Source organism: Cebus imitator, unplaced genomic scaffold, assembly GCF_001604975.1.
Source record: "Cebus imitator isolate Cc_AM_T3 unplaced genomic scaffold, Cebus_imitator-1.0 Scaffold170, whole genome shotgun sequence".
Lineage (NCBI taxonomy): Eukaryota > Metazoa > Chordata > Mammalia > Primates > Cebidae > Cebus > Cebus imitator.
Genome location: NW_016107485.1, coordinates 230,978 through 246,514, shown reverse-complemented (window position 1 = coordinate 246,514; position 15,537 = coordinate 230,978). Strand labels below are relative to the sequence as shown.

General features: G+C 41.8%; 1 protein-coding gene across 6 annotated transcripts in view; it reads left to right on the top strand.

The window, feature by feature from the left end:
• Nucleotides 1–1,063: 1,063 nt before the first annotated feature.
• CHD8 (chromodomain helicase DNA binding protein 8) overlaps nucleotides 1,064–15,537 on the top strand; it is a 69,378-nt gene continuing 54,904 nt past the window's right edge. For 4 of the 6 annotated variants that reach the window (XM_017544483.2, XM_017544479.2, XM_017544481.2 and 1 more), the window contains exon 1: nucleotides 1,064–1,168. The gene's annotated coding sequence lies outside the window, so the exon portion shown is untranslated. The remainder of the gene's footprint in view (nucleotides 1,169–15,537) is intronic. The other 2 variants (XM_017544484.2, XM_017544482.2) reach the window with 2 other exon arrangements.

Sequence of the window (15,537 nt, the reverse complement as noted above, 5' to 3'; positions counted from 1 at the left end):
CCAGCCTGGGCAACAGAGAAAAACTATGTCACCAAAAAAAAAAAAAAAAAAATTCTTGTAGTGAGTTGTAATAGCAGTAGAGATTTAGACTATGAAGTACAGGAAAACCTTTCTCGTTGAGTGCAAGAGAATTTCACTTATAATGAAATTATTTCCTTTCCAATTTACGGAAGAAAATTACTCTTCCCCAGGGCTGCCCCCTAATGGCCTTCCTTCTCCTTAAATATAATTTCTCCTCTAAGGCCTCTATTATTTGCGTAGATATATCTGTAGTTTTGATATGTTGATGAAACTTAGGCCTTAAAAAAAAAAAAAAGGAATTCCTCCCTAAGTTCCGTTTATTTCCAACTGATTCAGAGTGCACCTGCTGGAAAATCTGCAAGTGAATCGTAAAGATTAGAAGCACCTAGAATAGATACATATCCTGATATTTTGAGTAAGGTGTCCATAAAGGATTACCCTAGGAAGGTGTAACTTTAACTCTCATTCGAAGAATTAATTTTTGCTTATTCGATTTGTTAAAATTGCTTTACTCCTACAGCTATGTGAGACGGTGGTGGTTACCCGTAATCACACATGGCAATATTCCAGGGTTTCACATCGTGACTGAGGGGCACTCTGAATGCATACAGGAGAGTATGTTCGGGCTGTACCTAGATAGCCGGACAGAACGCCGACAGGAGCTTCAGGTTCTTTAAGCAGTCTCACCGGGTCCCCGCCTCCAAGGCACCAGTCCGAGCCAAGATGGCTTCCCAGAAGTAGGTAACTAAGTGTTCTTTTAGTTCAGAGCGCCCCCAATGGCGGGGGTCAAAAAAAAGATGCCGAAGGGCCTGGCCGCCTGTGAACTGAGCCGTCAGAGGCTAGCTGCCGCCAGATTTTATTTTCAATCAGGCATATTTGTGGTCGCCTACGTTCCCTTCTCATCCTCCTAGGACCCTCCACCCTCAAGAGACTTCCTGGATGGCGCTCACACTAGCCCTCTGGAAGAGGCCGGGCTTCGGTGCTGCCATTGGCGCATCGGAGTACAGGGGGGCGGAGCCTAGGGAGAATGGACTACTAGCAAGCTAGATTGAGGCGAGGGCTGGCCATGCTCCGCCGGAAGGCGCCTTGTTCTCGGAGACGGTGAGTTGAAACGCTGCCTGGAAAGGAAGCACCAGGACTTGTACAGGTAGGCTTCCCGCTCACACCCGCTCCCCAGTGCTGGGCCCGGAGTCAGCAAAAGCTGAGGCTCTCAGAGATTTGATTTCAGTAACTCCTCCTCCTCCTCTCTCTTACATCCCCTGCTCGCCCCCCAGTTGTGAGGGATCAGGTGCGGGGTGATGCTCCGGACTGAACCAGTCTCCTTTGTGAAAGGCCGGGGGAGAGGGCGGCTGCCGGGCCGCGGGATCCTAGCCGGGCCGAGCCGCAAGGGACTGCCTGGGACGCTGTGGAGTTTTTAGGGCTTGTCATTGCATTACTGGGCGTAGTGTAGATTGGAGGCGGCGCCTTGTTCTCCTCTCTTAACAGAAGGGAAAACTCCCCGGCCCCGTTTGGTTACTCCATACTTTGGACTCAGAAATAGGAGGTTAGGGTTTTCTACTTCTTATTTTTCTTTTTCCTTCTGTATTTCAATAATGAAGGTGGGTAGGAAAGCAAAGGGTAAGCGTATGCGGATTGTTACTCATTCTCAGGTGTAAGTTCTGTGGTTCTCCTGGGAGTGAAGAGCAGGCCGTTGGAGAATGTTTAGAGATAGTGGGAAGAGAGGGGCTCAAGCCTTGCATTTCCCTTGACAGGTCTGCAGAGCTCACTGGTTTTCCGTTGCATTATGTAAACTCTTCACTGATAGAAGACCCCTCCCCCTGCTTTGGAGCGAATGCAGTTTCTTTATTTACCTGTCTCTAGTGTCGCAGGGAATTTCCCTGCAGCAGCTGTGCAAATGCAGCAGTCTCTTACCTTTTAAGGGACAGTCTTGAAGCGATTAGGGTCTTCACAGAAGAGGTATATAGTGGATCAGTCTCTTTTGTATGGACTGAGCAAAGTGACCCAGAAGTCAAAGATTTAGAACTCTTTTTCTATTAAAGAATAGACATAGCGGAGCGCCCCAAACACAAGCCAAGGGAGCTGCCTCATCAGTGCCTACTGCATCCCACCATCATACCCGTCCACAGATCGTTTCATCTCCATGCTTTTCTGAGTTTGTCGACTCAGTCAAGGATTTTCAGCCTAGGTTATCTTTTGCATCTGCTGAAGTCATCTGGTGTGGGGCACATTACACATCGAAAGTGAGTTTTTGATTTGGATAGTGTCCTCTGTTAGTTAATTAGATCAGGTCTTGTGCTTAGGAGTTTCTTTTGTATTGGTCACCCAATAGTTTCAGAACAAATCCTAGTCAACTTCATAGAGCGAGATGTGAGAAACTTATTTCAAGTACTTTGGAATTATCCCAACCCTTAAAAAAAGAGTTATGATAAAAAACATTTTCCGTTTAAGAAGGCCTTCTGTTGCAAGAAAGGCATGCCAGCAGATCTAAAGGCAAGTGAAAGACATTGGCCAAAGAGAGGGTAGGGAAATGTGAAGAGACAGGCTTGGGAGAAGGTTTAAAACTGAAGTAAGTGGGCCAGTCGTGGTGGCTCACGCTGGTAATCCCAGCACTTTGGGAGGTGGAGGCAGGCGGATCAGTTGAGGTCAGAAGTTTGAGACCAACCTGGCCAACATGGTGAAACCCCATCTCTAAAAGTACAAAAAATACAAAAATATGAAAAAAAATTAGTCAGGCATGATGGCAGGCGCCTGTAATCCCAGCCACTCAGGAGGCTGAGGAGAATCCCTTGAATCTGGGAGGTGGAGGTTGCTGTGAGCTGAGATCAAGCAGTTGCACTCCAGCCTGGTGACAGAGCGAGACTCCCACTCAAAACAAACAAACGAAAAAACACACATTGTACATATCTCCTTTGAAAAGGGTGAGGCCTTTCTAAGCAAAACTACCACTTAAGATTAATTTGTGGGTGTCAAAACTGTGTTCACTTACTGAAGAAATGAGATTTGATATTCTCATCTGCAAAAGGACTGTAACATTCAGACGAATGCTAAATGCTTTAGTGAACTGTCTACAACTCTGGAAGTTAAGCTATCTTCTGAGCTTACATTGAGCCTAATACTTGGGAGGAAAACAGAAGGCAAACATTTTATTCGAGTCTCCACTTTCACCTCTAGAAGTCACTCTACTTCTGGCATTGCATTTGAGCAAGTCCTTGATCTGCAGGTCTTTGCATTACCTGCCCTCACATTACCGTGACCATTGTGGTATAATATTTACTATTTTACCTTCAGCATTTGATTCATGGATAGACTATCATTTTTTTTTTATCTTACTTTAACTTTTGATACCCTCTTTCATGCTCTTTTATTCTTTTGCCTCACCAAGTTGGTGATCTTTTCATCTTCCTGTTACGATTTTGTGTTTTGTGCACTTTGTGATTTTTTTGCTTAATTCACTGACATTGTGCCTTTTTGCTTCTGTTTAGCTGAAACCTTTTAGGAAATGCAAAAGGACCCTAATTTTCAAGATGTAGTCTTTCTTTGGTACCTAGTATCTAAGTGAGAATTGTATTTCTCTCTCTCTCTCTCTCTCTTGTCTCTTTTTTTTTAAATTTTGAAAGAGATGGGGGTCTTGCTGTCTGGCCCAGGGTGGTCTGGAACTCCCCACCTTGGCCTCCCAAAGTGCTGGGATTACAGGTGTGAGCCATCACACCCAGCCTGACAGTTGTATTTCTATGTAATAAAGTTGTTATAAGAAGTTTTCCTTTTTTTTTTTTTTTTTTTTTTTTTTTTTTTTTTTTTTTTTTCTTCTTTTTTGTTTGTTTGTGGCATGATCTGGGCTCACTGAAACTTCTGCCTCCTGGGTTCAAGTGATTCTCCTGCCTCAGCCTCCCAAGTAGCTGGAATTATAGGTGCATGCCACCATGCCCAGCTAATTTTTGTATTTTTAGTAGAGATGGGGTTTCACCATATTGGCCGGTCTCGAACTCCTGACTTTAGGTGATGTGTGCACCTCGGCCTCCCAAAATTCTAGGATTACAAGCATGAGACACCACACCCAGCCCGAAGTTTTCTTTTACCTGAAAGTTTATTTAACATTTACTGCATTCTGGCCGAGCGTGTTGGCTCATGCTTGTAATCCCAGCACTTTGGGTGGCTGAGGTGGGCAGATTGTGAGGTCAAGAGATCGAGACCATCCTGGCCAGCATGGTGAAACCCCATCTCTACTTAAAAAAAAATACAAAAATTAGCTGGGTGTGGTGGCTTGTACCTGTAGTCCCAGCTACTCTGAAGGCTGAGGCAGGAGAATCACTTGAATCCAGGAGGCAGAGGTTGCAGTGAACCAAGATGGTACACTGCACTCCAACAGAGCGAGACCCCTCTAAAAAAAAAAAAAAAAAAATTTACTGCATTCTAGATATTTTGTCCTGGATAACTTTTTTCCTTTAACCTCTCAGTTTTGTTTTGTGAGTAAACTTCAAATGAAACTTTAAAGTTTTCATTGTATTTGTATTGTAAAATAAGTTCACCTCTTTTAGTTACTTAATGTCTTACATTTAAACTACAAAGTATCTTAATCTCTTGAGGTTTCTCATTAAGCTGTTCTGTAGGTAACATTTCTTTTGTTCTTTTGTTATCAGTTATGTAGTTTCCATCCTTCACTAGACCCTTAGTTTGTTAATGTCACCTGAAGCAAAATGGTCAACTTCCAAAATACTTATTTGTTGCCTTCAGGTTGCAGCAGGAGACATAGAACACTTAATCTCTACCGATGAATTGTATGGTGTACTATAATAAAAATTCCAGCAGGCATAGATAGAAATTAGCCTGGCAGAGATAATTACTTTTTTTTTTTTTTTTTTTGAGACAGTCTCTCGCTCTTGCCCAGGTTGTAGTGCAGTGGTGCAATCTCAGCTCACCACAACCTCCACCTCCCGGGTTCAAGCCGTTCTCCTGCCTCAGCCTCCTGAGTAGCTGAGACTACAGGCACGTAGCACCATGCCAGCTAATTTTTGTATTTTTAGTGGAGACAGGGTTTCACTATGTTGGCCAGGCTGGTCTTGAACTCCTGACCTCATGATCCACCCGCCTCAGCCTCCCAAAGTGCTGCTGGGATTACAGATTACTGGCATGAGGCTCCACACCCGGCCAATAATTATTTTTTTTTTTTTTTTTTGAGACGGAGTTTAGCTCTTATTACGCAGGCTGGAGTGCAATGGCGCGATCTCGGCTCACCGCAACCTCCGCCTCCTGGGTTCAGGCAATTCTCCTGCCTCAGCCTTCTGAGTCGCTGGGATTACAGGCACGCGCCACCATGCCCAGCTAATTTTTTGTAGTTTTAGTAGAGACGGGGTTTCACCATGTTGACCAGGATGGTCTCGATCTCTTGACCTCGTGATCCACCCACCTCGGCCTCCCACAGTGCTGGGATTACAGGCTTGAGCCACCGCGCCCGGCCCAATAATTACTTTTACATTAGCCTTCAGGAAGGAAGGATCCAGGAATATATTTCAAGCAGTGGAGCAGTGTAGGGAACTTAAGACAACATTCTAATCTCTTCAAATTCAGATTCTTCTGTAGTTGATTCTCACTAGTTTGTTTGGAAAGAGTTTCTAGAACAATGATTTACAGTTATGTGTAATTATTAAGAAAGGACTGACCTTGTCATTTAAGGAGTGAAATAGCCCTGATTTTATTTTCTTTGTATATTAATATTTCCATAGATATTTAATTTATATGACTTCATTTTATTTGTAGTTTATTTCATTTTAAAAAGATAATTAAATGACATGCTACTGAAATTACCAGATAATTTCCAGGACTGTGCTTCATTGCTCCTTTGTATATTAGCACCTTAAATGCGATAGTGCCAATCCATTGGGTAGTGTCTCAATATTCCAGTGGTTAGTAATTTCCTAATAGCACCTTTTTGGTTTTAGAGTCTGTACTTCTAAGACTATGTCAGTAGCTTTCCAATAAAAAATATATAGTAACTGAATTCTTAATTTTATTTAAGAAGGATACTCAACAGCTGTAAGGTCTTACACTATTTTTTTCCTTTTCTTTTCTTTCTTTCTTTTTTTTTTTTTTTTTTTTTTTTTTTTTTTTTTTTCCTGAAACAGGATGTTACTCTGTTACCCAGGGGTGGCGCACAGTGATGCAATTATAGCTCACTGCAACCTCAAACTCCTTGGCCCAAGTAGTCCTCCTGTCTCAGCCTCCCAAATAGCTGGGGTTACAGGCTGGCTAATATCACAGTTCTCAGCTGAGAGTTTCAAAATCTATAAGGTTTGTCAGATTGTCTCTTGTGTCATGATAGAAATCTTCGAAACTTCCTGTTTTCTTTTTTTCTTCCACTACGTACTTTGGGGATGCGCTGTATCTTTGGGGATTCTTTCTTTGGAACATGGTTATTCAGAAATACATTGTCATATTAGTGATATGGGAATTTCTTTTTGGTTAGTTCTAGAAGAAGCGAATGATTTCTGTAGTTTGGCTGCCTATTTAGATAGACCCAAATCATAACAGAATTTCATGTATGGAACATGATTTTATCAGATATACATCTACCAGAGTAAACAGCATTAATGGTAAGATGTTTCTGGATTTTTGAATTTTTTTAATCTTTTTTTTTTTTCATGTTGTATTGCTGCTGCACAAATTAATGGATTTTTTAATAGGGGTTAGCAAGTTGCATGAACACTGAATTTTTACTCAGTATTTTATTTTTCATTTCTTCTACTCAGTACCTAGTCATTCCTGTTTTCCCCCCTTTCCTGGGTGTGGGGCACATTAGTCAGTTCTTCCTTAATTTACATATCAATTCTCCTATAAAATGTAGTGCTTTTGCCTGTTTTTCAAATATACCTCCTGTTGGGACCTTTTTTAAATGAAGTTTTAAATATATAGTATAGGCAATGACTACTTCCTTTCACTGGGCTCCGAAAGTCATGGGAGTCACAAGCTAAGTAAGCTGGATCCGGGCATGTGAACTACCAAGGGACAGTCTAGTCAGTTGGAAACGAAAAGTTACCACAAGCAGGTATTGTGAAGTAAATGAAATACTTATGAAGTAGACACTGGCATATTCCTACAAACATAAAAGTGATTAGTTGAATTACCTGGGATGTTACTCTACATCATAAGTGCTGGTTGAAATCTTTTCCATGGTTATGATGTTAAAGACTTGTACTGCTTTCTCAGCACGGTAGTACTGGAGTCCTTTCATCCTGCCCAGCAGTCCTCCTATTCTAATTGTGAAACTTTTACATCTATTTCGGTATCCCTCCATTCTGCCTAACAGATCAGCTCTACCAAGTCCCTCAGGAGTAATTTTGCTTTGAGAGAAGCCTTTAGTGGTACTGTTTTAAAATACTGGATGGGGAATAATAAATTCCTTTTTATTTGCCTACTATGTGCCAAGCAATGTATGTTATCTTTTAATATTTAGAATAACCCTGAAATGTATGTGGTGCTAGTTTCATTTTACAAGGAAAATAAAAAAAGACTGTGAGGTTGGGTAACGCAACCAAGAATAGGAGGAGCTCTGGTCTGACTTCAAAGCCCCAGTTATTATCCAGCCTCCCTCCTTTTAAACGTTCAGTGCTGGGCTGGACGCTGTGGCCTACACCTGTAGTCTTAGCACTTTGGGAAGCCAAGACAGGTGGATCACAAGGTCAGGAGTTCGAGACCAGCCTGACCAATACGGCTTTAGTCTCTATTAAAAATACAAAAAAAAAAAAAAAAAAAAATTAACCGGTGGGGTAGCACACGCTTGTAGTCTCAGCTACCAGGGAGGCTGAGGCAAGAGAATTGCTTGAACCCAGGAAGTGGAGGTTGCAGTGAGTCGAGATTGCACCACTGCACTCCATCCTGGGTGACAGAACGAGACTCTGTCTCAAAAGAAATTTTCAGTGCTGACTCCTGTGTGTGAACTGTCTTTGACCACAGCACTAGACAGGTAGGCATTCAGTAGCCTGTTAAAGCTGTGCCTTTAACAATTGTAGAACCTTGAGAATGTAACATTTCTTTTTGTCTTTTTATCTCTGTTAAAAGGAAAAAGAATAAATAGTTTGTTTCTTTTAACTTAGTTATTTTGAAGATAAGATTATGTGAAATACTTTAAGCTATACAGGAGAAAATCACTTGGTCAGTGTTGCATGTAACTCACTTTTTTAGCCAATGCAAGTCAATTTAGTTCATTAAAATTTAATGAATCCCATGTCACTGGGGTCAGTTTTTAGGCACAAGTCTGATAATAACACTGCTTTATGATGTTTCTCCTCCCACACATACTTTTTTAGCATAATTGTTGCAATGAAAATAATCCCTTATAGCCTCTAGTTGAATTAAGTAAACATTTATATTTTTCTATTAGGCTGAATACATTTACGTGTACTTGGCTCAGTTAAAAGAGGGCATGCAGGAATGTATGTGGGGGAGCATGAAGAGGACAGGAATCTGTTACCTAAATTAATATATATTGTTACTTATGTTGGATCCCTAAAAGTGGTAGTATAAGATGAACATTGGCCCAGTTAGAGATTTCTCATCTAGAACACAAGAGTATTACTTTCACCTTAGTGACCATGAGCCAGTGAAGAGCAGTTTCTCCAGATACAGTCCAAACTTGGCCTACGTCTAATGTTCCCTAAAGATCAGGCTCTTATTTTCTGTCTTCAGACTTAGGCCAAAAAAAACTTGAGGGTTTTACTGGGAAAAAAAAAAAAATCTACAATGAGGTTGACTTAAAACAAACAAACAAAAATAAGCCATGCTCTGTTTTTGAGTCATAAGGATATAGTGTCACCCGTCCAGGCGTGGTGGCTCACGCCTGCAATCCTAACCCTTCAGGAGGTTGAAGCGAGCAGATCACCTGAGGTTGGGAGTTTGAGAGCAGCCTGACCAATATGGTGAAACCCCATCTCTACAAAAAATACAAAAATTAGCTGAGTGTGGTGGCATGTACCTGTAGTCCTAGCTACTCAGGAAGCTGAGGCAGGAGAATTGCTTAAACCCAGGAGAATTGCTTGAAGCTGGGAGGTGAGATTACAGTGAGTTGAGATCATGCTCACTGCAACCAACTGCATTCCAGCCTGGGCAACAGAGGGAGAACCTGTCCCCGAAAAAAAATAATAAAGGATATAGTATCATCCATTCACTTCTTGCCACAGGTTAAATTGGTCACCACTGAGGCATTATGGTCCTAAACTTAAAGGGGTAACTAACATTTCATTACTGTCAATAGTGATTACATCACTCTAGAAAACAGTCTTTTATGTATAGTTCCTTACAACCCTTTTTGCTATATGTAAAAGCTGTTACTGCTATAGCTACTAAAAGGTATAGGTGCTTGTGATTTTATGATACTTTTTCTGAATGTTTCTGGTAGGAAACTCTGCTACTGCACATTTGCTGTCATGCTGTCTGAATGAGGGAAGCCATTGCTTTGGCTCAGAAACCTCTCTCCCACATACCTTCAGCTGGAAGTTCAGTGCATTCCTTCAGCAAAAGTACACTGAATGCCCGTTACCACCTGAGAAGCAAAAGGAATACTTTAATGGACAAATCATACACAAGCCCTTACCCTTGTGGAACTTGCATTCTAATGTGAGAGAGGGAGTAGACATCAAACAATTAATTATATAACCAGTTATTCAATCTCTACAACAAAGGGGAAGTACTGGATGTTATATAAGAGAATTTATAATGGGGCATGTAACCTAGAGCATAGTATAGTAAGCTGGTTAAGAATGTATCTTCTGGAGCTACGGTGTCTGAATTTGAATCTGGTACCACTTTTCACTAGCTGTAGGATGTTGGGCAAGGTATTATCCCTTTGTGCCTCAGTTTACACGTCTGTGAAATAGAGATAGTTATTTTAGTCTTGTTAAGAAAAATAAGAGGCCAGGCATGGTGGCTCATGCCTGTAATCCCAGCACTTTGGGAGGCTGAGGCAGGCTGGTCACTTGAGGTCAGGAGTTCCAGACCAGCTGGGCAACATGGCAAAACCTCGTCTCCACCAAAAATGCACCCCAAAAAAAAAAAATTAGCCAAGGGCAGTGGAGTGTGCCTGTAGTCCCAGCTGCTTGGGAGGCTAAAGCTTGAGCCTGGGAGGCAGAGGTTGCAGTGAGCCGAGATCATGCCACTGCACTCCAGCTGGGGTGACAGAATGAGACCCTGTCAAAAAAAGAAAGAAAAGAAAGAGAAAAGAAAATAAAGAAAATTAAATATGTTCATACATTTTCATTGCTTAGAAGAGTGCTTGGCATGTAATGTACATTCAGCAATTTTAGTTGTTACTAGTCTGGGAGATCAAGGAAAACTTTTTGTTGAAATAAGCCTTGAAGGATAAGTAAGAATTAAATTGGCAGAATGGAAGAGAACCAGTAAGAAGGTAATTGCAATAGTCCAGGGATACGAAGATGGTAAATTGAGCCATCTTTTGAGCCAAAGGATAATAAAGGCAGAAGTAGATGGATTTGAGGGATATTTAGGAGATAAAGATGGGAATTTAAAATACTGGATGTAGGTAGTAAAGTAGGTTTCTGGTCTGTGTAACCATGACTGGATAGGAGATGCTGGAGAACGATTACCAGTTTGTGTATGTGCACATGTGCTGGTGGGATGAGGATGGGGGAACTGGAGAGTCTACCAAGAAAAGCTATGGAGTAAGCAGAGAGATATACAGATCTAGAGTTCAGAGGTGACATCTTGCCCTGAGATGTAAATGAGAGACAAAAGCATATAATTTATTGAAGGAAAGAATGAATAATAATTGAAATGATGTATTGGAATTAGGCATCCTTGAAAAGAAGGTGTAGAATGAAAAGACAAGAAGGCCTAGGACCAAAGTGAACTTCAATTAAAGGGGTGGTATAGGAAAATAGTAGCAAAGAAGTGGTGAAAAAAAAAAAAGTAGTTATATGGGTTGAAGGAAAACTTGAAAAGTGTGGTATCCTGTAAGCCATGGGAATAAAATATGTTTGAGGGTGGGAGTGGTGATTTTGCAATTTTTATGACCCTTCCTTGGATCCTTGAGAGTCTGAAGTCTCACCACTAAAAATTGAATACTAGTGACATAGAACATCCAGAGCAGGCTTAGGTTGTGCAAAGCCATTTAGTTGAACATGATCTTCAGACTCTAGAATCTAGAATGTAGGTATTCCTGTTCACCTTAAATTAGATTTAATGTAAAGGGAGAGAAAGTTAGAATGTGCACTCAAGCTCATAGGTACTAGCCAACTAAAACTATTGGAGGCCATTAATCCAGATAGTGATCTTCTCTCAGGCTGATTACTATCCTAGGTACAGATACTGGCAAAAACAATTTTTTCCCCAATCTATCCAACATCATTTGTCGAGTACCTGCAAGGACTTAGCCATTATGTGTCAAGTATTGTGCCAGTTGTTTCGTTAATCCTCATAAATGTCCCTGAAACTTAATAGTGTTATCCTCTTTCTATAGAGGAATGAGCTAGACTCAGAAAGTTTAATTTTCTTGATGGGACATAAATTTGAACCCAGCTCCCTTGGACTTCAAAGCTCATTATACTTCCAGGTTCAAATATAAGTAAAGTATAAAGTGAAAGATAATTATCTTAACAGAGGTCTACACAAAATGCTACAAAAATTCACATGGACAGATTACTTCTGATTTGACAGTGGAAAGTAGGTATCAGAAAGGCTTTCAATTATTACATCCAATGGACATTTTAAAGTTCTTATATTGTAGGCTGGGCATGGTGGCACACACCTGTAATCCCAGCACTTTGGGAGGCTGAGGCAGGCGGATCAGGAGGTCAGGAGTTTGATCAGATCACCAGCCTGATCAATATGATGAACTCAGTCATCATTTTGTATTTTGTAAAAATGCAAAAAATTAGCCGGACGTGGTGGTGCATACCTGTAATCCCATTTAATCAGGATGCTGAGACAGGAGAATGGCTTGAACGTGGGAGGCAGAGGTTGCAGTGAGCCAAGATTGTGCCATTGCACTCCAGCCTGGGCAACAAGAGCAAAACTCTGTTTCAAAAAATCAAAGTTCTTATGTTGTTGGACATTTTTACTTTGTTTGATATAATTGATCACTCTTTTCCCCTGCAAATCTCTACTCTCTCTCCCTTTGTGACACTGCACTGTCTTGCTTCTCTATTTCTTCTCTACCTGCTTATGAAGGCATTATTCTGATTCTTAAATTCTGATGTTCTCCTGGGTTCCTCCTTAGCTTTTCTCACCTCACTAAAAATCTCAGTTGGGTTTCCAGCTAAGTGTTTTCTTCATCTGGCCAGGTGTGGTGGCTCACGCTTATAATCTCAGCACCTTGGGAGGCCGAGGCGGGCATATGGGATCATGAGGTCAAGAGATAGAGACCATCCTGGCCAACATGGTGAAACCCCATGTCTACCAAAAATACAAAAATTTGCTGGGTGTGGTGGCATGTGCCTGTAGTCCCAGCTACTTGGGAGGCTGAGGCAAGAGAATCGCTTGAGCCTGGGAGGCAGAGATTGCAGTGAGCCAAGATCATGCTAGTGCACTTTAGCCTGGTGACAGAATGAGACTTTGTCTTGGAAAAAAAAAAATCTAAAAGATTTTTACATAAAACTCTACATTTCCGTCTTTTGAAAAATCTGAAGTTTTCTTTCAACATTGGATGTATGTTTCCATTTGACAGGAATTAATTGGAGGTGAATCGCAGCTACATTCTTTGGAATGGATATGGGTTCTCCAGTTCTTCACAGACATTAACATTCTCTTGCCTCTCCCAACAGTATTTATGCAGTTTTTCTCTTCCATTCTTTCTTTTGTCCCCTCTCCTCCCCTCCCCCTCCCCCCCATTCTCCTCCCTTACCCTCCCCTCCCCTCTTCTCTTCTCTTCCTTGTTTTCTTTTCTGACAGGTTCTCTGTCACCAGGCTGTAGTGCAGTGGCATGAACAAGGCTCGCTGCAGCTTTAAGCAATCCTCCTGCCTTAGCCGCCCAAGTAGCTGAGACCACAGGCATGCACCACCATGCCTGGCTAATTTTTTATTTTGAGACAGGGTCAAACTCTGTTGCCCTGGCTAAAGTGCAGTGGCACAGTCTTGGCTCACGGCAACCTCAACTTCCTGGGCTCAGGGAATCCTCCTGCCCCTCAGCGCTCAAAGCAACTGGGTCTATAGGCATGTGCCACACGCCTGGCTAATTTTTGTATTTTTGTAGTGACAGGGTTTTGCCATGTTGCCCAGGCTAGTCTTGAACTCTTGGGCTCAAGCAATCCGCCTGCCTCTGCCTCCCAGCACTGGGATTGCAACCATGAGCCACTACACCAGCCTAATTTTAAAATTTTTTGTAGAGACAGTTTCCCTTTGTTACCCAGGCTGATCTCAAACTCCTAGGCTCAAGCAGTTCTCCAGACTTAGCCTCCCAGTCTTGCAGTTTTTCTTATCCTTGGTCTGCTTTTCACATTCCCTGGGTAATCTCCACTTATACTGCTACCACTTAGTTGCTAATAACTCTCAAAAATCTATCTCCAAGCCAGACTTTTAGACTCATACAGCCAACCTCCTATTGAATGTCACTACTTAATATACTATAGGCAGCTCATTTTCAATATAGCTAAGCTATTCATCTTTCCCTCTGAACTCCAGGTTCTACTGATTTTTATCCCTTAAGTGTTTCTGGCTCTATCCTTTCCTTCCCGTATGGTTTTTTAAACTTAATCTTAGCCAAAAGGCCAAGAAACAATTCCATCACTATCCTTTGAATCATATTGCTATAATTCAGGCCCTAATCATTGTGTTAGGATTCTTGGTTGCAAACAACAGGAATCATCCTTTGGCTAACTTAAGCAGAAAGAAAATTTATTGGAAGGAGATTGAATGGCTCAAAAAAGTAATGGGAATGTTAGAGAAACTGGTGTAGAGAATGGTATGAAATCAAAAGGAGGCAAGACCAAAGAGAAGGTCAAGGTCACACCACTGATCAGTCTATAGAGGATGCTACAGTTGGACTCTAGTGTCTGCCATTGCTAGACATTGTCCAACTGTTCGGTCCTGGGTCTTTGCATTACCCCTGCAAAGTCAAGACTTACCCAGCAGGAGTATCCACTTAAACTAGCCTAGGTCATGTGCTTACTTCCTCTTTGCTAGGAAGGGAAGGAGGTGATTGAGTCCTAATCTCCCCAGGATCCATATGGGGAGATCTAGCTTTCCATGGAAAATATAGAAAGGGGCCTTTTGGTTGCTGAGCAGAAAAAAAAAATCAGCAAATACTCACTATACAACTATTTTCTGATCTCTCACAGCAGCCTCCTAACTGCTTCTGTGTCCTCTGTCCTCTTACGCTCTAAAGCCAGAGTTAGCTAACCAAAATATAATTCTGATTATGTTATTTCATGTTTCAGTGGCTCCTCATTCACCTGTAAGATAATGTCTTAATATGTTATTCAAGGCTCTCCCTGCTCTGGCCCTTACCTGTCCCTTCAGCTTCTTCCCCATCCAATTCCTTCTTTGCAATTTACACTTTAGCAAGGCTAAACTACAGAACTACTTAGAGTTTCCTCTACATGTTTCATGCTGTTTTTCATTGCTATGCTTTGTTTTGCCTTTCCTCTTACTGTCCCTGCTGCCTGAATATCAGTTTCTTACAGCCTTCCCATGTGGTTTCCTTCCCACCTGGTAACTCTTCCTCATTGTTTAAGAAATGACTTTTGGGTGGGCACAGTGGCTCATGCCTATAATCCCAGCACTTTGGGAGGCCGAGGCAGGCGGATCAGGAGGTCAGGAGTTTGAGACCAGCCTGGCCAACACAGTGAAACCCTGTCTGTACTAAAAACACAAAAATTTAGCCTGATATGTGGTATGCATCTGTAATCCCAGCTACTCAGGAAGCTGAAGCAGGAGAATCTCTTGAACCTGGGAGGCAGAGGTTGCAGACCACACCATTGCATTCTAGCCTGGGTGACAAAGGGAGACTCCGTCTCAAAAAAGAAACTACTTTCTTGGATGGGCGTGGTGGCTAACACCTGTAATCCCAGCACTTTGGGAGGCCAAGGCAGGCAGATCATTTGAGGTCAGGAGTTTGAGAACAGCCTGGCCAACACAGTGATAGCTCATTTCTACTAAAATTACAAAAATTAGCTGGCCGTGGTGGCTTGAACCTGGTAGGCGGAGGTTGTGGTGAGCTGAGATTGTGCCACTGCACTCCAGACTGGGCAAAAGAGCAAGACTCCGTCTCAAAAAAAAAAAGGAAACTACTTTCTTGATGTTTTTTCCTCCTAAGCCCCTGCTGGTCTTACTGAATGTATCACCTTGTATTGTAATTGTTTACATTTGTCACTGTTGTCATACTGCCTACTCTTTACCCTCTTCCCACATATATACACAAATGCACTCTTACTTTCTGTGAGTTGAGGGTAGGGATTATGTCTTACTTGTTTTGGGATCCCTAATACTGGCAAATTACTTGCTATATTATATACTCAATACATATTGAAGTAATAAATTAGGAGGCATCTGATGTTGATCTTTTTTTTTTTTTTT